The following is an 18,328-nucleotide window of genomic DNA, read 5'->3' as shown; positions in this document are numbered from 1 at the left end:
ATATCTTTTATGAATATAGACAATTAAAATTCTTAAGGAAATATTAGCATATAGAATTCTGCATTATATAGGCATATGTGATACTGTGACAAAGTCAGGTGTATTTATAAGACTGGTTAAATATTAATATTTAAAACTCTACCAATGTACTGGAAAATATTAACAGATTAAACAGAAAAATCACAGCCATATCAATTCACTCACAAAACAAAATCTGGTATCTACTCTAACAAAAATAAAACAATAGAAAAGCAAGTTTGAGAGAAACATCCTCAACTTAATAAAGCACAGTCGACAAAAACCCTTCAGCTAAAATAACATTTAATGGTGAAAGACTGAATTATTTCCCATGAACTGGGAATAAGATAAGAATGTCTGTACACATCACTAGTATTCATCCTAGTACTGGAAGTCCTATACAGCAAACTAAAGCAAGAAAAAGGGAATGAAATACATAGGGTTCGGAATAGCAGATCAATTGCACTGTCCTTCTTTGCAGATAACATGATAGTTTATGTAGGATATGTCAAGGAATTTACAAAAACAGACAAAAAAAAGACCAAAAAACATAAACCTCAAACTAATGAGTGAGTCCGACCAGGTCACAGGATATGTTTTCAATATGAAAACAATTGGCTTTCTACATAACAAGCAATGAAAATTAAAAAATGAAACAATTAAAATGACTAATAAAATGAAAAAGATATGAATCTAATACACATACATCATTTATATTTTGAAAATTCCAAAATGTTAATGAAAGCCATCTAAAAGGAGCTAAATTATTGGAGAGATATGATTTTCATGGACTGAATAATTCAATGTAGCAAACAGGTCAATATTCTCAAAACTAAAATACAGGTTTAACACATTTTAAATTAAATGCCAGTAAGTGTTTGGGGTTATTCTGGTAGATATTGCCAAGATTATACTAAAATATATTTGTAAAGGGTAAGGAACTAAACTAGATAAAATAATTTTGAAAAGAAGCATAAAATAGCAGGATTCACATATCTGATTTCAAGACATTGTACAGCTCCAGTTGTCAGGACTGTGTGGTATTGGACAGACATCAATGAAACAGAACAGGGAACCCAAAAATAGACACACAACTGCAGTCAATTGATTCCTGACAAAGGTGTAAACGCAATTCAATGGAAGAAGGATAACCTTTTCAACAAATGTTGCTGGAAGAAGACTATACAAAACAAAATTCAGAGAGACAGATTGGCTATCCACAGGCAAAAGAGAAAAGAAACTACACATCATACAAAAATTAATTCAAAATAGGTCATAGTTCCAAGTGTAAACTGAAAAACTATAAAACTTTTAGAAGAAAACATAGGGTAAAAATCTCCTTGGTGAAGAATTCTTAGATATGATGTTAAAAGCATGACGGATAAAAAAAAAAGATGATAAATGGGACTTACAGTTGAAAATTTTTGCTCTCTGAAATACTCTGATAATAGGATAAAAAGACAAACTGCATTTTGGGAGAAAACATTTGCAAACAATGTATCTGAAAAAGAACTTAATATATTAAGAACTCTCAAAACTGAACAGTAAAAAACATCCAACTACAAAATGGGCCAAAGATATGAGGAGGCATTTCTTTTTTTAATTAGTTAATTAATTTTAATTAGAGGATAATTACTTTACAATACTGTAGTTTTTTCCATACATCAAGATGAATTGTCCACAGGTATACCTGTGTCCCCCTCAACCTGAACCCACCCTCTAACCCCCTCCTCACTTTATCCTTCTGGATTCTCCCAGAGCCCTGCTTCATGCAAAGAACTTGCATTTCAGAAATAATCTACAGATGGCAAATAAGCACATGAAAATATGTTCAACATTATTGGGTGATTGGGAAAATGCAGGTTAAAGTCGATGAGGTATCTCCGTGTACCCGTCAGAATGGGTGACAGCAATTATTGACAACACCAAATGCTGGGAGAAGATGCAGAAAGACTAGATCACTCATACATTCCTAGTGGGAATATAAAATTGCAGAGCCAGTATGAAAACAAGTTTGGCACTTTCTTTAAGAGCTAAATATGCAACAATCATGCAACACTGAAATTGTATTCTGGGCATTTATCCCAGAGAAGCAAAAACATGTTAACACAACAACCTATACACAAAAGTATTTGTGATAACCCAAACTGGAAACAGCCAAAACACCCTTCAATAGTTGACTAATTAAAAAAAAAAAAAAAAGGATGCATCTATATCATGTAATACTTCTCAGCAATAAGAAGAAACAAACTATCAATTTATGCAACAACTTGGTTGAATCTCAAGGGAATTAGTGTTGTGAGCCTGAAAGAGTCCCTCTCCAATTCCATTTCTATGTGCTGAGGCACTTCAGTTGTCTCTGACTCTTTGCGATCCTATAGACTGTAGCCCACCAGGCTCCTTAGTCCATGAAATTCTCCAGCCAAGAGTACTGGAGTGGGTTGCCATGCCCTTCTTTAAGGGATATTACTGACCCTTGGAATATAGGGTTCAATGCAGGAATCAAACCTTGTGTTTTGCATCTCCTGTTTTGGCAGCCAGGATCTTTACCAGTAGCGCCACCTGGGAAGCTTACATGAAATGACCAGAAGTCATTTCTTTACCACTGAGCTACCAGGGAAGCCCTATAGGAATCTACATATCTAATAAAATGGTGATGTACCAATGTCAAGTTTTTAATTTTGATATTGTATTATAATTATGTAAAATATGTATTTTATAAATTATGTATTTTATGTAAGTTATGTAAGGTTGGGGAAAACTGGGTAAAGAATTCATGGGACTTCTCTATATTTTTCACTTTTTATAAATCTAAAATAATTTTCAAATAAACAATTCCAAAATATAAGATATAAAAACCAACTTAGAATTAGCAATCATAGAATTCAGAATTCAGTACACAAGGACATTAAATCAATTGTTTTCACTTCAATTCATATATTCAGTAAACAAGAGATAATTTTGTACATGTTAGGTAATGAAAGGAGGCTATTAAAAACATCTCCAATAAAACTGTTGATGAAGATTATAATGTGCAAAATGAAACAGAGTCTGGATGAAATTAAGAACAACTTAGATATTGCAGAAGAAATGTTTAATGAACTTGAAAACATAGGAATACAAACTATACAACATGAAATTCATAAAGAAAGAACAATGGGAGAGTGGGCAGAGCAGAGGACCAGTGAACTGTGGGAAAACTCCAAGGACCTGGATTTACATGATTTGAATTTCCAGTTCAGTGGGGGCATAAAACATATGAGGAAATAGTGACTAAAGTGCATAAATTAATAAAAATTTATAAATCTGTGCATCCATGATCAGTGACTGAAGTATAAGAAACAGGGGAAAGAGGGGTACCAAAGTACATAGTAATCAAATATATTATGACAAGTGATAAAACAGAGAAAAACATATACACTTTGTGTACAGTTAAAAGTGGAACTGAGATAAGGATGGTAGCAGATTTCTTACTAAAAATGATGTAAACTACAAGAGAGTAAGGAACAATATCTTTATAATACTAACCAGAAAACAAAGCCACATAAAACACACTTCTCAACCAAAAAGCCTTTAACCAGAGCAATATCTTTCCAAAAGTATGGAATACTTTTTATAAATATATAAATCTAGAAAATGTTATTGCCAGTACACAAGTGCTACAGAAAATTTAAGAGTTCCTTTAAGCAGAAGGAAAATGATTCCAGGTAGAAATCTGAAGCTAAACAAAGAAATAAAAGTAGCAGGACTGGTAACTACATGTAGAATGGTAACTACACACAGGAATCAGTTTTGTATTTATTTAAGAGATAATTGGCTATTTAAACCAAAGCAATAACAATGTATTATGAGGTTTAGGATAAAATGTATAACAATAGAACAAAAGTTTGAAGAGAAAAATGTATCATGTGGAGACATTCTTATACTGTACATGAAATAGTGTCACATAACTTGAAGGTGGACTGTGATAAGTCTTGTGACAAGTCAAAGAGGTATAAACCCTAAGATAACCACTAAAATATTACATCAAAGAATCAAGGAGCCCACCAAAAAGATAAAATTAAATTATACAACTTTTCAAATAATATGAACGTAAACAGAAAAATAGGAAGGGTGGGATAAAGCTCAGATGGAAAATAAAGACAAGAAAATCATATTACATGTAAATAGTATAGATATCCAATTAAACGGCAGAGAATTTCAGATTAAATAAAAAAGCAAGACTTTAGTATATACTGCCTAAAAGAAATGCCCTTAAAATAAGGACTTTTACTTTTTAGAAGTGAAAATATGAATAAATGTTTACCACATAAATTTTAAACAAAGCTATAAGATGAGTTGCAGCTGTATCTACAGCTCAGTCTAGAAACTTATGACAACTTTTCAAAGAAAATCTAAGGCCCTGCTAGGCCTTCCTCCTCTTTGAGGTTTGTTATTGTTGCTTTGCCAACTGAGGGTTTCAGAAACTGGTGCACACAGAGTAAGTCTGATCCCTCCTGAGGTATTCTCAGCCTAATCAGCTGCTTTATTTAGGTTTAAACCCACATCAAACACACATCCAAGGTTATGACCCTTCACTTATTTTTTTAGCACCAAAAAGTAAAACACATTCAGATTTTTATGTACATGATCGTTTTATGAAAGCTCTGAGGACTTGGCAATGGGCTCCCATGCTGCCCTGCACAGACTTCCTCCATCTCGCTATGGCAGCATCCTCTCCATTTCCTTTGGGATTGGTGCCCCTGGGCTCCTCTTCTGTCCCAGCTCTTTCCAGAACCATAATTCCCCTTCTGTGTTCAGTGTCCCAGGGGTATATTCAAGTAAATGCTTCTTCTATATTGACCCATCAAGCCAGAATGATTTGATTTTATCAACTCCCTTCTGTCTTTATTTACTGCTAGTTCTCAGAAACACAAGGCAGAGTAGACTGGGACCATCACCTCACTGTGGGGCTCCAAGGTAGATGGGTTCCCCAGTTGAACATGAAGGCTCATCACCTGCTCAGTTTCACCGCCAGGCTTCAGCTATTCAAGCAGTGTTTACCTTCCTAGTTTTCATCTCAGGCCTGGTTCCTGGTCATCAGGGCTACTGTGTGCCTGTCAGATTTCCTGGTTCTATTTTCCTCCTGAGACTGACAGCACCTCTGACGCATCACAGAGAAATGATCTTCCAGAGCTGTTGGATATGTTTTTGGTCAATAAAAACATGTCAAGAGAGAGAGGGGTACTCAAATGATATACTGAAATCGTATTCTGTGATGAGCACCTCACCTCAAGCCTGTGCTGTCACACCTGAAAGCCTGGTCTCACATAGAGACCTGCTCCAGGTCTACACTGAGCTCTGACCTTGGAACTTTGTCTGAAGCCTTTTTATCATCCTTCTAGTCTCATTCCACTTGTATCTCAAACTCTTCCCTTGGCTTTACTTCAGACAGCCTCTAAGGAAGTACTCGTTCTTTTTCTCTGAGATAACTCTGCCAGGGGTGGCTGTCGTTCCCAAGGTTGTATGAATTGGCCCAGGACTATGCCCTATGACATCTCAGTAAGGCTAGAGCCCAGATCTAAGATAACGGATCTCGTTCTCACACTCAGATCTTTGCAGAGCTTGGCAATACCTTCCAAGAAAGGGAGCACCTTAAGAGGTATCAAAACAGGTAGAGGCAATTCTGAACAATTCAGCACTCTGATCCCACTAGATTCTGTGATAGAGATGAGATATGGGGGTTTGCACCTGATCAATCAGAGCTACATGTTCATGAATATCTCTGGAGATACTTGGTGCAATTTTTTGTGTTTTTTTTAAGCAAGAACAATATTTTGTTTTCTAGTTCATTGTTCTCTTTTGAAAAGCTTGTCATGGCCTTTCATAGTTACTTGGTTTTAAAAGACTACTTGAAAAAGTAGATCGGGGCTTCCCTGATAGCTTAGCTGGTAAAGAATCCACCTGCAATGCAGAAGACCCTGGTTCAATTCCTGGGTTGGGAAGATCTGCTGAAGAAGGGAAAGGCTCCCCACTCCATTTTGGATATTTTGTTCATATTTGCATGCCCTCCCATCCCTCTGACCCATCCAGGGACTATAAGCACGGGGACATTCACTGCTATCATCTATCCTCTCATCCTTAAAGCTTAAAAATAAAATAAAATTTAAAAAAATAAAAAAAATAAAACCACACACTGAAAACATTCTAGATTAACCTACAATTTATGTCACTTAAGTGTGAACTACTGTTGTATTTTCACTGAAAACAATCTTGCAGAAAATGAAATACAAAGACTTTTTTTTTTTTTTGGCTTTTCGGTGTTATTATTAAATGAAGAAATCTCTCATTAGCTTTAACAACTTGACTACATTGATCCTTAGATTTTTATTTTTGAAGAAGGAAATACAGAACTGATTAAAAAGAGTGTCTTATTCACTATTATGGGAGTCTATAGTACACAAAAAATGAAGTTATTTAGACATTCAAAACTCAGGCTTCAATTTCTGTCTTTTACAGTGTATCACAGCTGACTCCTTCTAAGGATAAATAGGAAAAATTATTACCAAGTTCTGATTATAATTAATACTATTCTTTCCAAAGATTGTACACAAAACACATTTAAAAAGAAAGAAAATTCACAAATAAGAGTCTATGGGGGTCTACTCAGAACCCCAGAGTTGGTATAAAGATTATTTTAAGCTAAAGATGTTGGAGATTCAACAGAGGTATAAAGAACAATGTCATTATACATTTGTCCAAGCCCATTAAGTGTACAACACCAAGAGTGAATGGTAATGTAAGCTATGCTCTTGAGGTAATAATCATGTATCAGTGGAGGTGCATTAGTTGCAAGAATTGTAACTTTCTAGTTGGAGACAATGGTAACAGGAGAGGCTTTGTATGTGTAGTGTATGAGCAAATATTGGAAATCTGTACTTTTCCCCTAATTTTACTGTGTACCTAAAATTACTCTAGAAGAAGAAAGTCTATTAAAAAGTAGAGGAAGCCCAGTTAAATTTGAATTTCAGACAAAGAATAAATTATTTTTAGTATGTGTATCCCATATAATATTTGGAACATACCTATATAAAAATTATTCTGGAAAGATATGATATCTGACAATCCTTTTCAGGATATATGCAAGGTATGTTTGGTTGACATGTTGTGAAACGGGAGGGAGTGGTGTGTGTGAATACTGTTAGCAGAGGCCAAAACCACTTAATGTCCTGAAATTATGGGACAGTTCCATGCAACAAAACACTGTCCCATCAAAAATGCCAATTGCATTATTTGTGAAAACTGGAAGATTTGTTGGGTAGGGAATAAACTTTTCCTCTACCCTCTTCTGCGTACTAATTGGGGACCTACAAATTAAAGTGATAGAAAGCAGATTTATTTGCCTGCAGTTTTATGCATACAGTTTATTTGTATGCATAAAAGAAGCTACTAACAGAAAAAGTAGCCAGCTCATTAAATGGTTAAAGTTTGAGGTTTATATACCTGATTCACAAAGACTTTTTAAAAATCACTTTACTGAGCAATAATTTAGCTAAGACATATTTCATCCCATTTTAAGTGCAGTTAAATGAGTATTCACATTTTATTCATCCATGAGTAAATCAAACCAGACAAAATAGAAAACATTTCCATCACAGCATAATTCTTTTTTCATCAGTCAGTCTCATTCTAGGCAACTACTGGAAGGGATTCTGTTAACATAACTTGATGTTGTCTGGTCTGGAATTTCACACAAATAGCATCATATAGTATATACTCATTTTTTGGACTGGGTTATTTAATTTGCCATAATGTTTTTTGAAATGTTTCCATATTGTTTCAAGTACTATATTCATGTCTTTATATTACTGAGAAGTAGTCTATCATATGTATAGACAAGATTTGCTTATGCATTCATGAGCAGGAAGATATTTTAATTGTTTCCCAGTTTTTGTTATTATTAGTAAAGCTACTATAAATATCTATGCACAAGTATTTGTGTGTGTATATATATATATATATATATATATATGCTTTTATTCTCTTGAGTATTTATCTAAGAGTGGAATTACTAGATTCTATAAGAAATATATATTCATCTTTATAAGAAATTGCCAAACTGTTTTCCAATATATTTATACAATTTTATATTCCTAACAGCAATGTATGAGAGTTTCAGTTCTTCAATATATGGCTGACACTTATTAAAACTTGTTTTAATCTTATCTATTCTTATTGATGCGTCATTACATTTTACTGTGTACTTACTTCATTTTATATTTCCTGATGACAAAAGATGATGAATATATTTGCAATCTGCACCTCTTCTTTGCTGAAGTTGTCTGTTTAAAAGTGTTTCCCATTTTGATCTTTATGTCTTACCATTGATGCTAAGATTTTGCAGCGTATTCTAAACATAAAGTCCTTGTAGGATGCAATTATTTAGGATAACATTTTCTCCCACTCTATAGTTTGCCTTTTTAAAGGTATCTTTCTAAGATCAGAGGGTTTTTTTTTTTTTTATGTGTAGGTGTGTGTGTATGTGTGTGTGTGATGTCTAATTATCCAAAAACCCCACTAACATTTACATAAAATTATTATTTAAACTATAGACTTTATAAAGAAGCAGAAGATATTAATAAGATGTGGCAAGAATACACAGAAGCACTATACAAAGAAGATCTTTATAACCCAGCTAACCACAATGGTGTAATCACTCACCTAGAGCCAAACATCTTGGAATGCAAAGTCAAGTGGGTCTTAGAAACCATTACTATGAACAAAGATAGTGGAGGTGATTGAATTCCAGTTGAATTATTTCAGATCCTAAAAGATGATGCTGTGAAAGTGCTGCACTCAATATGCCAGTAAATTTGGAAAACTCAGCTGTGGCCACAGGACTGAAAAAGGTCAGTTTTCATTCCAATCCCAAAGAAAGGCAATGCCAAAGAATGCTCAAACTACCACACAACTGCATGCATCTCACACACTAGCAAAGTAATGTTCAAAATTCTCCAAGCCAGGCTTCAACAGTACATGAACCGTGAACTTCCAGATGTTCAAGCTGGATTTAGAAAAGACAGAGGAACCAGAGATCAAATTGCCAACATCCGTTGGATCATCAAGAAAGCAAGAGAGTTCCAGAAAAACATTTGCTACTGCTGCTAAATCACTTCAGTCGTGTCCGACTCTGTGCAACCCCATAGACGGCAGCCCACCAGGCTCCTCTGTCCCTGGGATTCTCCAGGCAAGAACACTGGAGTGGGTTGCCATTTCCTTCTCCAATGCATCAAAGTGAAAAGTGAAAGTGAAATCGCCCAGTCGTGTCTGACTCTTAGCTTTTGCTTTATTGATTATGCCAAAGGCTTTGATTGTGGATCACAACAAATTGTGGAAAATTCTTCAAGAGAGGGGAATACCAGACAACCTGACCTGCCTCCTGAGAAATCTGTATGCAGATCAAGGAGCAACAGTTAGAACTGGGCATGGAACAACAGACTGGTTCTAAATCGGGAAAGGAGTATGTCAAGGCTGTAATTTGTCACCCTGCTTACCTAATTTATATGCAGAGTATATTATGCGAAATGCCAGGCTGGATGAAGCACAAGCTGGAATCAAGTTTGCTGGGAGAAATATCAATAACCTCAGATACGCAGATGACACCACCCTTATGGTAGAAAGCAAAGAAAAACTAAAGAGCCTCTTGATGAAAGTGAAAGAGTAGAGTGAAAATATTGGCTTAAAGCTCAACATTCAGAAAACTAAGATCATGGCATCCAGTCCCATCACTTCATGGCAAATAGATGGGGAAACAGTGGAAACAGTGAGAGACTTAGTTTTCTTGGGTTCCAAAATCACTGTAGATGGTGACTTCAGCCATGAAATGAAAAGACACTTTCTCTTTGAAAGAAAAGCTATGATCAACCTGGTGAGCATATTAAGAAGCAGAGACATTACTTTGCCAACAAAGGTCCATCTAGTCAAAACTATGTTTTTTCTATTAGTCATGTATGGATGTGAGAGCTAAACTATAAATAAAGCTGAGTGTTGAAGAATTTATGCTTTTGAACTGTGGTGTAGGATAAGACTCTTGAGAGTCTCTTGGACTGCAAGAAGATCCAATCAGTCAATCCTAAAGGAAATCAGTCCTGAATATTCATTGGAAGGACTGATGCTGAAGCTAAAGCTCCAATACTTTGGACACTGGATGTGAAGAACTGACTCATTGGTAAAGATCCTGATGCTGGGAAACATTGAAGGCAGGAGGAGAAGGGGATGACAGAGGATGAGATGGTTGGATGGCATCATTTAACTCGTTGGACATGAGTTTCAGCAAGCTTCGGGAGTTGGTGATGGACAGGGAGGCCTGGAGTGCTGCAGTCCATGGGGTCACAGAGTCGGAAAGGACTGATCAACTGAACTGAACCGAACGGATAGACTTTATTTATACTTTGCAACTTTTTTGAATAATGTCTTTTTCTTTTCTATTTCAGAATCTAATCCATAAGAAGACATTATTGCATTTGGCCATCAAGTCTCCTTAGTCTTCTCCAATGTTTATAGTTTCTCAGTCTTTCTTTGTGTTTTTGCAACCTGACACATTGAAACTTTACACAGGTATTATATAGTATGTATTTCCATTTGTAGTCACCTGATATGTTCTCATGTGTGCTGGAGTGATAGAATTTATGGGATAATACCACAGAAGTGAGGTGCCAGTCACATCTCATCACATCAAAAAGGATGTGATATCAGTATGACTTATTACTGGTGATACTAACCTTGACCTCAGTTATTACCTGTCAGCTGTCTCCACTGTAAACAAACTTATCTCCTTTCCACACTCTGATAGCTAGAAAGAAGTCATTAAGACCAGTCCACGTTTAAATAGGGGGAATTAACTCCACTTATTGGATAGAGGCATATTGTGGATACACAATTTAAATCTTCTTGGATAGAGGCATATTGTAGATACACATTAAAACCATCAGAATAATTAATAACCATTTTAATACTTTGAAACTATACAAATGTTCTGTTTCTCCTTAAAGTTTAGTTTTCTAAATTTAGAATTCATTAGTGGATCTTGCCAACAGTATTTATTACAGTGGTATTTTAAAGGTGATTTTCTATTTCCCACATTCCATGTACATTTATTATTTAGAATTCTTCTGTAAGAAAGATCTATTCTTTCTTCCAGTTTATACATTTAATCACTTATTTAAATTAGCATTGACATTATTTATTTTCTACTTTGAATTATAATCCAATACCACATTGTTTATTTTGTTGCCCATATTTTTTCAACTTTGGTCTTTGGAACTCTTTCAGGCTGGCATTACATACCTTTTTTCAAGTTCCTCCTTAATTTTTGGCATAAGATGCCCCAGGCTCAGTATATGTTTTCAAAGATATGTACAGTCCATTTCTCTGAGAAACCTTAATTCATTTTATTGGAGCATGATAATTAGGAATTAAGATCTGGGCTCTGACTCTGCTCACTGTTACTGTAATGTCACTGCTTTGAGGTCCTCTCAGTGGACAGAACTAGAATATATTTATGTACATTATATATATATATACATATGCATATATTGTATGCATGGTAATGGTGGTTTAGTCACTAATTTGTGTCCTATTTTTGCAACCCCATGGACTGTAGCCCACCAGACTCTTCTGTCCATGGAATTTCCCAGGCAAGAATATTGGAATGGGTTGCCATTTCCTTCTCCAGTATCAATGCATATGTACATACTAATACTATTGCCCCTCAATATCTATGGGGATTTGTTTCCAGAACCCTTCAAAGATACCCAAATCCATGCATACTTGAATTCCTTCATAAAAATTCATAGTATTTGCATATAAACTACATCTTCCCATATACTTTAAATGATCTCTAGATTGTTAATATATGATACAATGTAAATGCTTTGCAAATAGTAGTAAATGCAATGCAAATGCTATATAAATATTAACGGTTGCCCATGTGTGGCAAATTCAAGTTTTGCTTTTGGTACTTTCTGGAATTTTTTTAAAAATGTTTTTGATCTGAAGATGATTGAATCAACAGTTGTGGAATTCACTGATATGGAGGATCAACTGTAAGTTTTTGTATACAGGTAAGTGTACATATATATTAAAATAAATGAGGTATTGGGGCAATGTTTTTTAATTAAAAATTTTATTTTGAGATCACCATAAATTAATAATATATCGTTTTGAGAAATAGTACAAATATGCCTTTACGACTTGTACTCAGTTTTATTTAATGTTAGCCTCTTGAAAAACTATAGCATAATATTATAACCATGATATTGACATCAATCCAGTCAAGATATAGAATATATTTATTACAAGTATCATTCAGGTTGTCCTTTTACAGTAACACTCTTTTCCCTATTGCTCTCCTCCACTAGTCAATGCTGGCAGCCACAATATCATCTTCATTTCTGTGATGTTATTCTAGAATGTTATATAGGTGGAATAATACAGTGTATCATTTTGAGATTGGCTTTCTTACATCCGCAACAATTCCCGGAGAGTCATTTAATATTTAGTTTCCGTTCTGAGTTTTCTGTTTTATGGACATACCACAGATTGCTTAACCATTTGCCCAGCTAAGTTCATCTGGGTTGATTTTAGTTTTTAGCAAGTAAGAGTAAAGCTAGGATTTTGTATAAATATAAGTTTACATTTCTCTGGGATTAATATTCAAGAGAGAAGTTGCTGCGTTAATAGTTGCTGCATACTTAACTGTCCAAGGAACTACCAAACTTCAACAAAGTGGCTGCATCACTTTACATTCCCACCAGCAATATATTAGTGCTCTATTAATAGTTTCTGCATTCATTTTAGGATTTAGTATTACCACTAAGTTTTACATTATTCTGATACGTGTGTAGCAATAGTTCATTGTGGTTATAATCTGTATTTCATATGCTCCTTTGTCACCTGGACAGTCTTTTTGATAAAATCCCAATTGATGTTTTTTGTCCATTTTAAAATTGAATTCTTTGTTATGTTCTGTTGACTTTTTGAGAATTCTTTTTATAATTTAAATACTGGTCTTTTGTCAAATATGTGGCCTTCAAATATTTTCTCCCTGTCTCTCTTCTATTTCATTCTCTTAACTAGGTCTTTTCCTGGGGAGAAATCTTTAATTTTGATGAGGTCCACTTCTTTTTTCTTTTATGGATCATGTGGCTCAGATGGTAAAGAGTCTGCCTGCAATGCAAGAGACCTGGGTTCAGTCCCTGGGTCAGGTAGATCTGTTGGAGAAGGAAATGGCTACCCACTCCAGGATTCTTCTAGAGAATTCTATGGACACAAGAGCCTGGCAGGCTACAGTCCATGGAGTCACAAAGAGTCAGACATGGCGGAATGACTAACACTTTCACACTTTCACTTTTGGTATTAAGTTTAATAACTCTGCCTAGCCATAGATGTTGATGATTTTCTCCTATTTTAAAAAATTTTGCTTTACGTGTATGATTGAAGGCAGGAGGCGAAGGGGATGACAGAGAATGAGATGGTTGGATGGCATCACTGACTAAGTGGACATGAGTTTGAGCAAATTCTGGAAGATGATGAAGGACAAGGAAGTCTGATGTGCTGTAGTCCATGAGGTCGCAAAGAGTTAGACACGACTTTGTGACTGAATGACAACAACAAAAGCCTATTCTCTAATTTGAGTGAATTTTCTTATAGGTATGAGGTCTAAGTTTTTTTTTTTATTTTTTTGTTTGTTTGCTTGCTTTTGTTTTTTATCTCATGGATATCCAATTTCTCCAACAGCATTTGTTGAATGACTGTCTTTTCTTCATTGATTTCTTATGCACATTTGTCAAATAAAACAAACAAACAAAACCACAGATATTTTGTGTTGTTTACTCAGTTCCATTGACTTATGTGCCTAGTTCTGCCTCAATAATACACAAACTTGATTACTAAAGCTATATTAGTGCTGAGACTGGATAGGTTGATACTCCCACTTTTCTGTTTTGTTCACAATTTTTTTTTTAGTTATTCAAGTCTGTATTTTTTATTTTTTAGTATTATTCTACTTTATGGACATACCACAATTTACTTATTCATATTTTGTTGGTCTTCTCAGTGGTTTCTAGTTTTGAGACATTATAAATAAAACTGGCATAAATATGTAAGTTTTGTCTGTGCATATGTTTATAATTAGCTTGGATAAATACTAAGAAGTGGAATTTCTAGATTGCATGATGAATGCTGAGATAAGCATTAGGGTGCATGCATGTTTTTGAATTAGTGTTTTCTTTCTACTTAAAAAAAAAAAAAACTTTATTTTACATTGGATCATTGCCAATTAACTATGATGTGATAGTTTCAGGTGGACAGCAAAGGGACTCAGCCATACATATATATGTATCCATTCTTACCCATTCTTTCTTCCCATCCAAGCTACCACATAACATTGAGCACAGTTCCATGTGCTATACAGAAGGGCATTGTTGATTATCCATTTTAAATGCAGCAGTGTGCACATGTTGATCCCAAATTCCCTAACTATCCCTTTCCCCCATTCTTCCCCCATGACGACCATAAGTTTGTTTTCCAAGTCTGTGAGTTTGGTTCTGTTTGTAGATAAGTTTGTTCATATCATTTCTTTTTTAGATTCCACATATAAAGGATGTCATATGAACTTGAAATACTTTTGCATTTATTCATACTATCTTCAATTTCTTATCATTTTCCTAGCACACGTCTTTTACCTCTTTGGTTAAATTTATTTCTAAGTGTTTTATTCTGTTTAATGCAACTGTAAATGAAATTGTTTTCTTGATTTCTCTTTTCTCTCTCTCTTTTTTAAAATTGAAGTATAGTTGCTTTACACTATTGTGTTAATTTCTGCAGTACAACAAAGTGAATCAACTCTATGTATACATATATCCCCTTCCTCTGGCACCACACTCCCCACTCCCCCACCTAAGTCATCACAGAGCACTGAGCTGAGCTCCCTGTACTATACAGCAGGTTTCTACTACCTAGTTTACACATGGTAATGTATATATGTCAAACCCAATCTCCCATTTCATCCCACCCCTCCCCAACCATGTCCACTAGTTTGTTCTCTATGTTTGCATTTCTATTCCTGCCCTACAAAAAGATCATCTATACCATTTTTCTAGATTCCACATATACGCATTAATATATAATATTTGCTTTTCTCTTTCTCACTTACTTCACCAACACTTCTTGATTTCTGATAGGTCACAATTAGTGTACAGAAATTGGAGGATTTATGTATATTAATTTTTGTGTCCTACAGCTTTACTGAATTCATGTATTAGCTCTAATAGCTTGTGGGGATCTTTAGGGTTTTCTGTATATAGTATCTGGAGAAGGCAATGGCATCCCATTCCAATACTCTTGCCTGGAAAATCCCGTGGACGGAGGAGCCTAGTAGGCTCCAGTCCATGAGGTCGCTAAGAGTCGGGCACGACTGAGTGACTTCACTTTCACTTTTCACTTTTATGCGTTGGAGAAGGAAATAGCAACCCACTCCAGTGTTCTTGCCTGGAGAATCCCAGGGACAGAGGAGCCTGATGGGCTGCCGTCTATGGGGTCGCATAGAGTCAGATACGACTGAAGCGACTTAACAACAGCAGCAGCAGTATATAGTATCATGTCATCATCAATTAGTGACAGTTTTACTTCTTCCTTTCCAATTTGGAGGTCTTCTTTTTATTATCTGATTTGCTGTGGCTAGAACATCCAATATTATATTAAATAGATGTGGCAAAAGTGGGCACCCTTGTCTTCTTCCTGATCTTAGAAGCTTTTTGCTTTTCACCATTAAGTATGGTGTTGGCTGTACACTTGTCATCAGATCAGATCAGTCGCTCAGTCGTGTCTGACTCTTTGCGACCCCATGAATCACAGCACGCCAGGCCTCCCTGTCCATCACCAACTCCCGGAGTTCACTAAAACTCACATCCATCGAGTCGGTGATTCCATCCAGCCATCTCATCCTCTGTCGTCCCCTTCTCCTCCTGCCCCTTATCCCTCCCAGCATCGGAGTCTTTTCCAATGAGTCAACTCTTTGCATGAGGTGGCCAAAATACTGGAGTTTCAGCTTTAGCATCAGTCCTTGCAAAGAACACCCAGGACTGATCTCCTTTAGAATGGACTGGTTGGATCTCCTTGCAGTCCAAGGGACTCTCAAGAGTCCTCTCCAACACCACAGTTCAAAAGCATCAATTCTTCGGCACTCAGCCTTCTTCACAGTCCAACTCTCACATCCATACATGACCACAGGAAAAACCATAGCCTTGACTAGACGAACCTTTGTTGGCAAAGTAATGTCTCTGGTTTTGAATATGCTATCTAGGTTGGTCATAACTTTCCTTCCAAGGAGTAAACGCTTTTAATTTCATGGTTGCAGTCACCATCTGTAGTGATTTTGGAGCCCAGAAAAATAAAGTCCGACACTGTTGCCACTGTTTCCCCATCTATTTCCCATGAAGTGATGGGACCGGATGCCATGAAACTAAGCCATGCCCGTGGGGCAACCCAAGATGGGCGGGTCATGGTGGAGAGATCTGACAGAATGTGGTCCACTGGAGAAGGGAATGGCAAGCCACTTCAGTATTCTTGCCTTGAGAACCCCATGAACACTTGTCATAAATAGTATTTATTACATTGAAATGTTTCCTGTACACACACTTTGATGAGAAATTTTATCATGAATTGATCTTGAATTTTTTCAAATGTTTTCTCCTTCTATTGAAATTATCATGTAATTGTTATTTTTTATTTTTTAATGTGCTGTATCACATTGATTGATTTGTGAATATTGAAATATTTGCATCCCCACAATAAACCCCACTTCAGCATGATATATGATCCTTCAAATGCATTATTGAATTTTATTTGCTAATGTTTTGTTGAATAGTTTGCATCTATGTTCATCAGTAATATTGGTCTATACTTTTATTTTTCTATAGTTCCTTTGTCTGATTTTGGTATCAGGGTTATGCTGACCTCAACAATGAGTTTGAAAGTGTTCCTTTTCAATTTTGGGGGTGTAGTTTGTGAAGGTTCTTAGCTTCTTTTAAGGTTTGGTTGAATTTCCCTGTGAAGCTGTCTGGTCCCGGACTTTTGTTCATTCTGAAGATTTTCTGACATTTTATCCTGGAGGTTTAATAGTTTTAGCTTTAAATTTTTATATAAGAACCTTAAAAAGTAAATATCATATATGCCATGAGGTAGTGTGTAAAAGTTTTTTTTTTTTTTTCTTTCATATGGGTATCCCATAGTCAAAGCACAAATTTTCTGAAAAGTATAATTTCTTCCCACTGAATTGCCTTGAAGCTTTTGTTAGACAGTCATGATCCAATGAGCTGTATCTATTGATACACAAAAGTCCCACTGTCTTTAGATGTAGTTTTATAGTATTAAAAATTCTTGATATCAAATAGTATAATCCTTCAATCCTCCTTTTTAAGATGGTTTTGAATTGTCATATAAGTTTGAGTAAAAACTTGCCAGTTTTGACAGAAAACTTGTTAGAATTTTAATTGAGTTGCAATTCTGAATACACATGCTGAGTATAGAACTTCTTTCGAGTATTAACAATTTTCAGGGAATAGCATTCCTTCATCATTATTATGTTAGTTAAAGATTTTTTTTTTAAGATACTTTTCATTAAGTTGCAAAATTCCTTTCTATTCTAAGTGCTCTGACAGTTTTTATCATGAATTGACATTGATTACATATATGTGTGTGTGTGTGTGTGTGTGTGTGTGTATATATATATATATATATATATATAATGCAGGTTTTCTTCTTATTCTGTTTATGTGTAGAATTACAATTATCGATTTTCAACGATTAAATCAACCTTGTATTCTTTGAACAAACTCAAGTTTGTCATGATATATCATGAAATAAATTCACTAATATTTTAAAGAATGTTTGTTTGTATGCCTATAAGATTGTTTGACTTCAATTATTTTGCTTTTGATGTCAGAGTAATAAGTTCCTCATAAAATAAATTTGCAAGAATTTTCTCTTTTACTGTTTTTCAAAGTTTTTTTGTAGAAGTGAATTTCTTCCTTTAAAGTTTGGAATAAATTATAAGTGAAATTATCTGGGTCTATATTTTCTTTACAGATGTCTTTATCTTTACATGTGGTAGTCTAGTCAGTACATCATGTCCTGCTCTTGCGACCCCATGGACTGTAGCCTGCTAGACTCCTCTGTCCATGGGATTTTCCAGGCAAGAATACTGGAGTGGGTTTCCATTTCATTTAAGGAAATGGCAGGATATTTTACCAGCTGAGCCACAAGGGAAGCC

General features: G+C 35.3%; 1 pseudogene; it reads right to left on the bottom strand.

Moving 5' to 3' along the window:
• Positions 1-5,546: 5,546 nt before the first annotated feature.
• Positions 5,547-18,328, bottom strand: part of LOC139186520 (craniofacial development protein 2 pseudogene) — an 86,731-nt pseudogene continuing 73,949 nt past the window's right edge.

This window comes from Bos indicus, chromosome 2 (genome assembly GCF_029378745.1).
Source record: "Bos indicus isolate NIAB-ARS_2022 breed Sahiwal x Tharparkar chromosome 2, NIAB-ARS_B.indTharparkar_mat_pri_1.0, whole genome shotgun sequence".
Classification (NCBI taxonomy): domain Eukaryota; kingdom Metazoa; phylum Chordata; class Mammalia; order Artiodactyla; family Bovidae; genus Bos; species Bos indicus.
The sequence above is the reverse complement of the archived record's forward strand: the minus strand, read 5'-3'. Positions and strand labels throughout refer to the sequence as shown.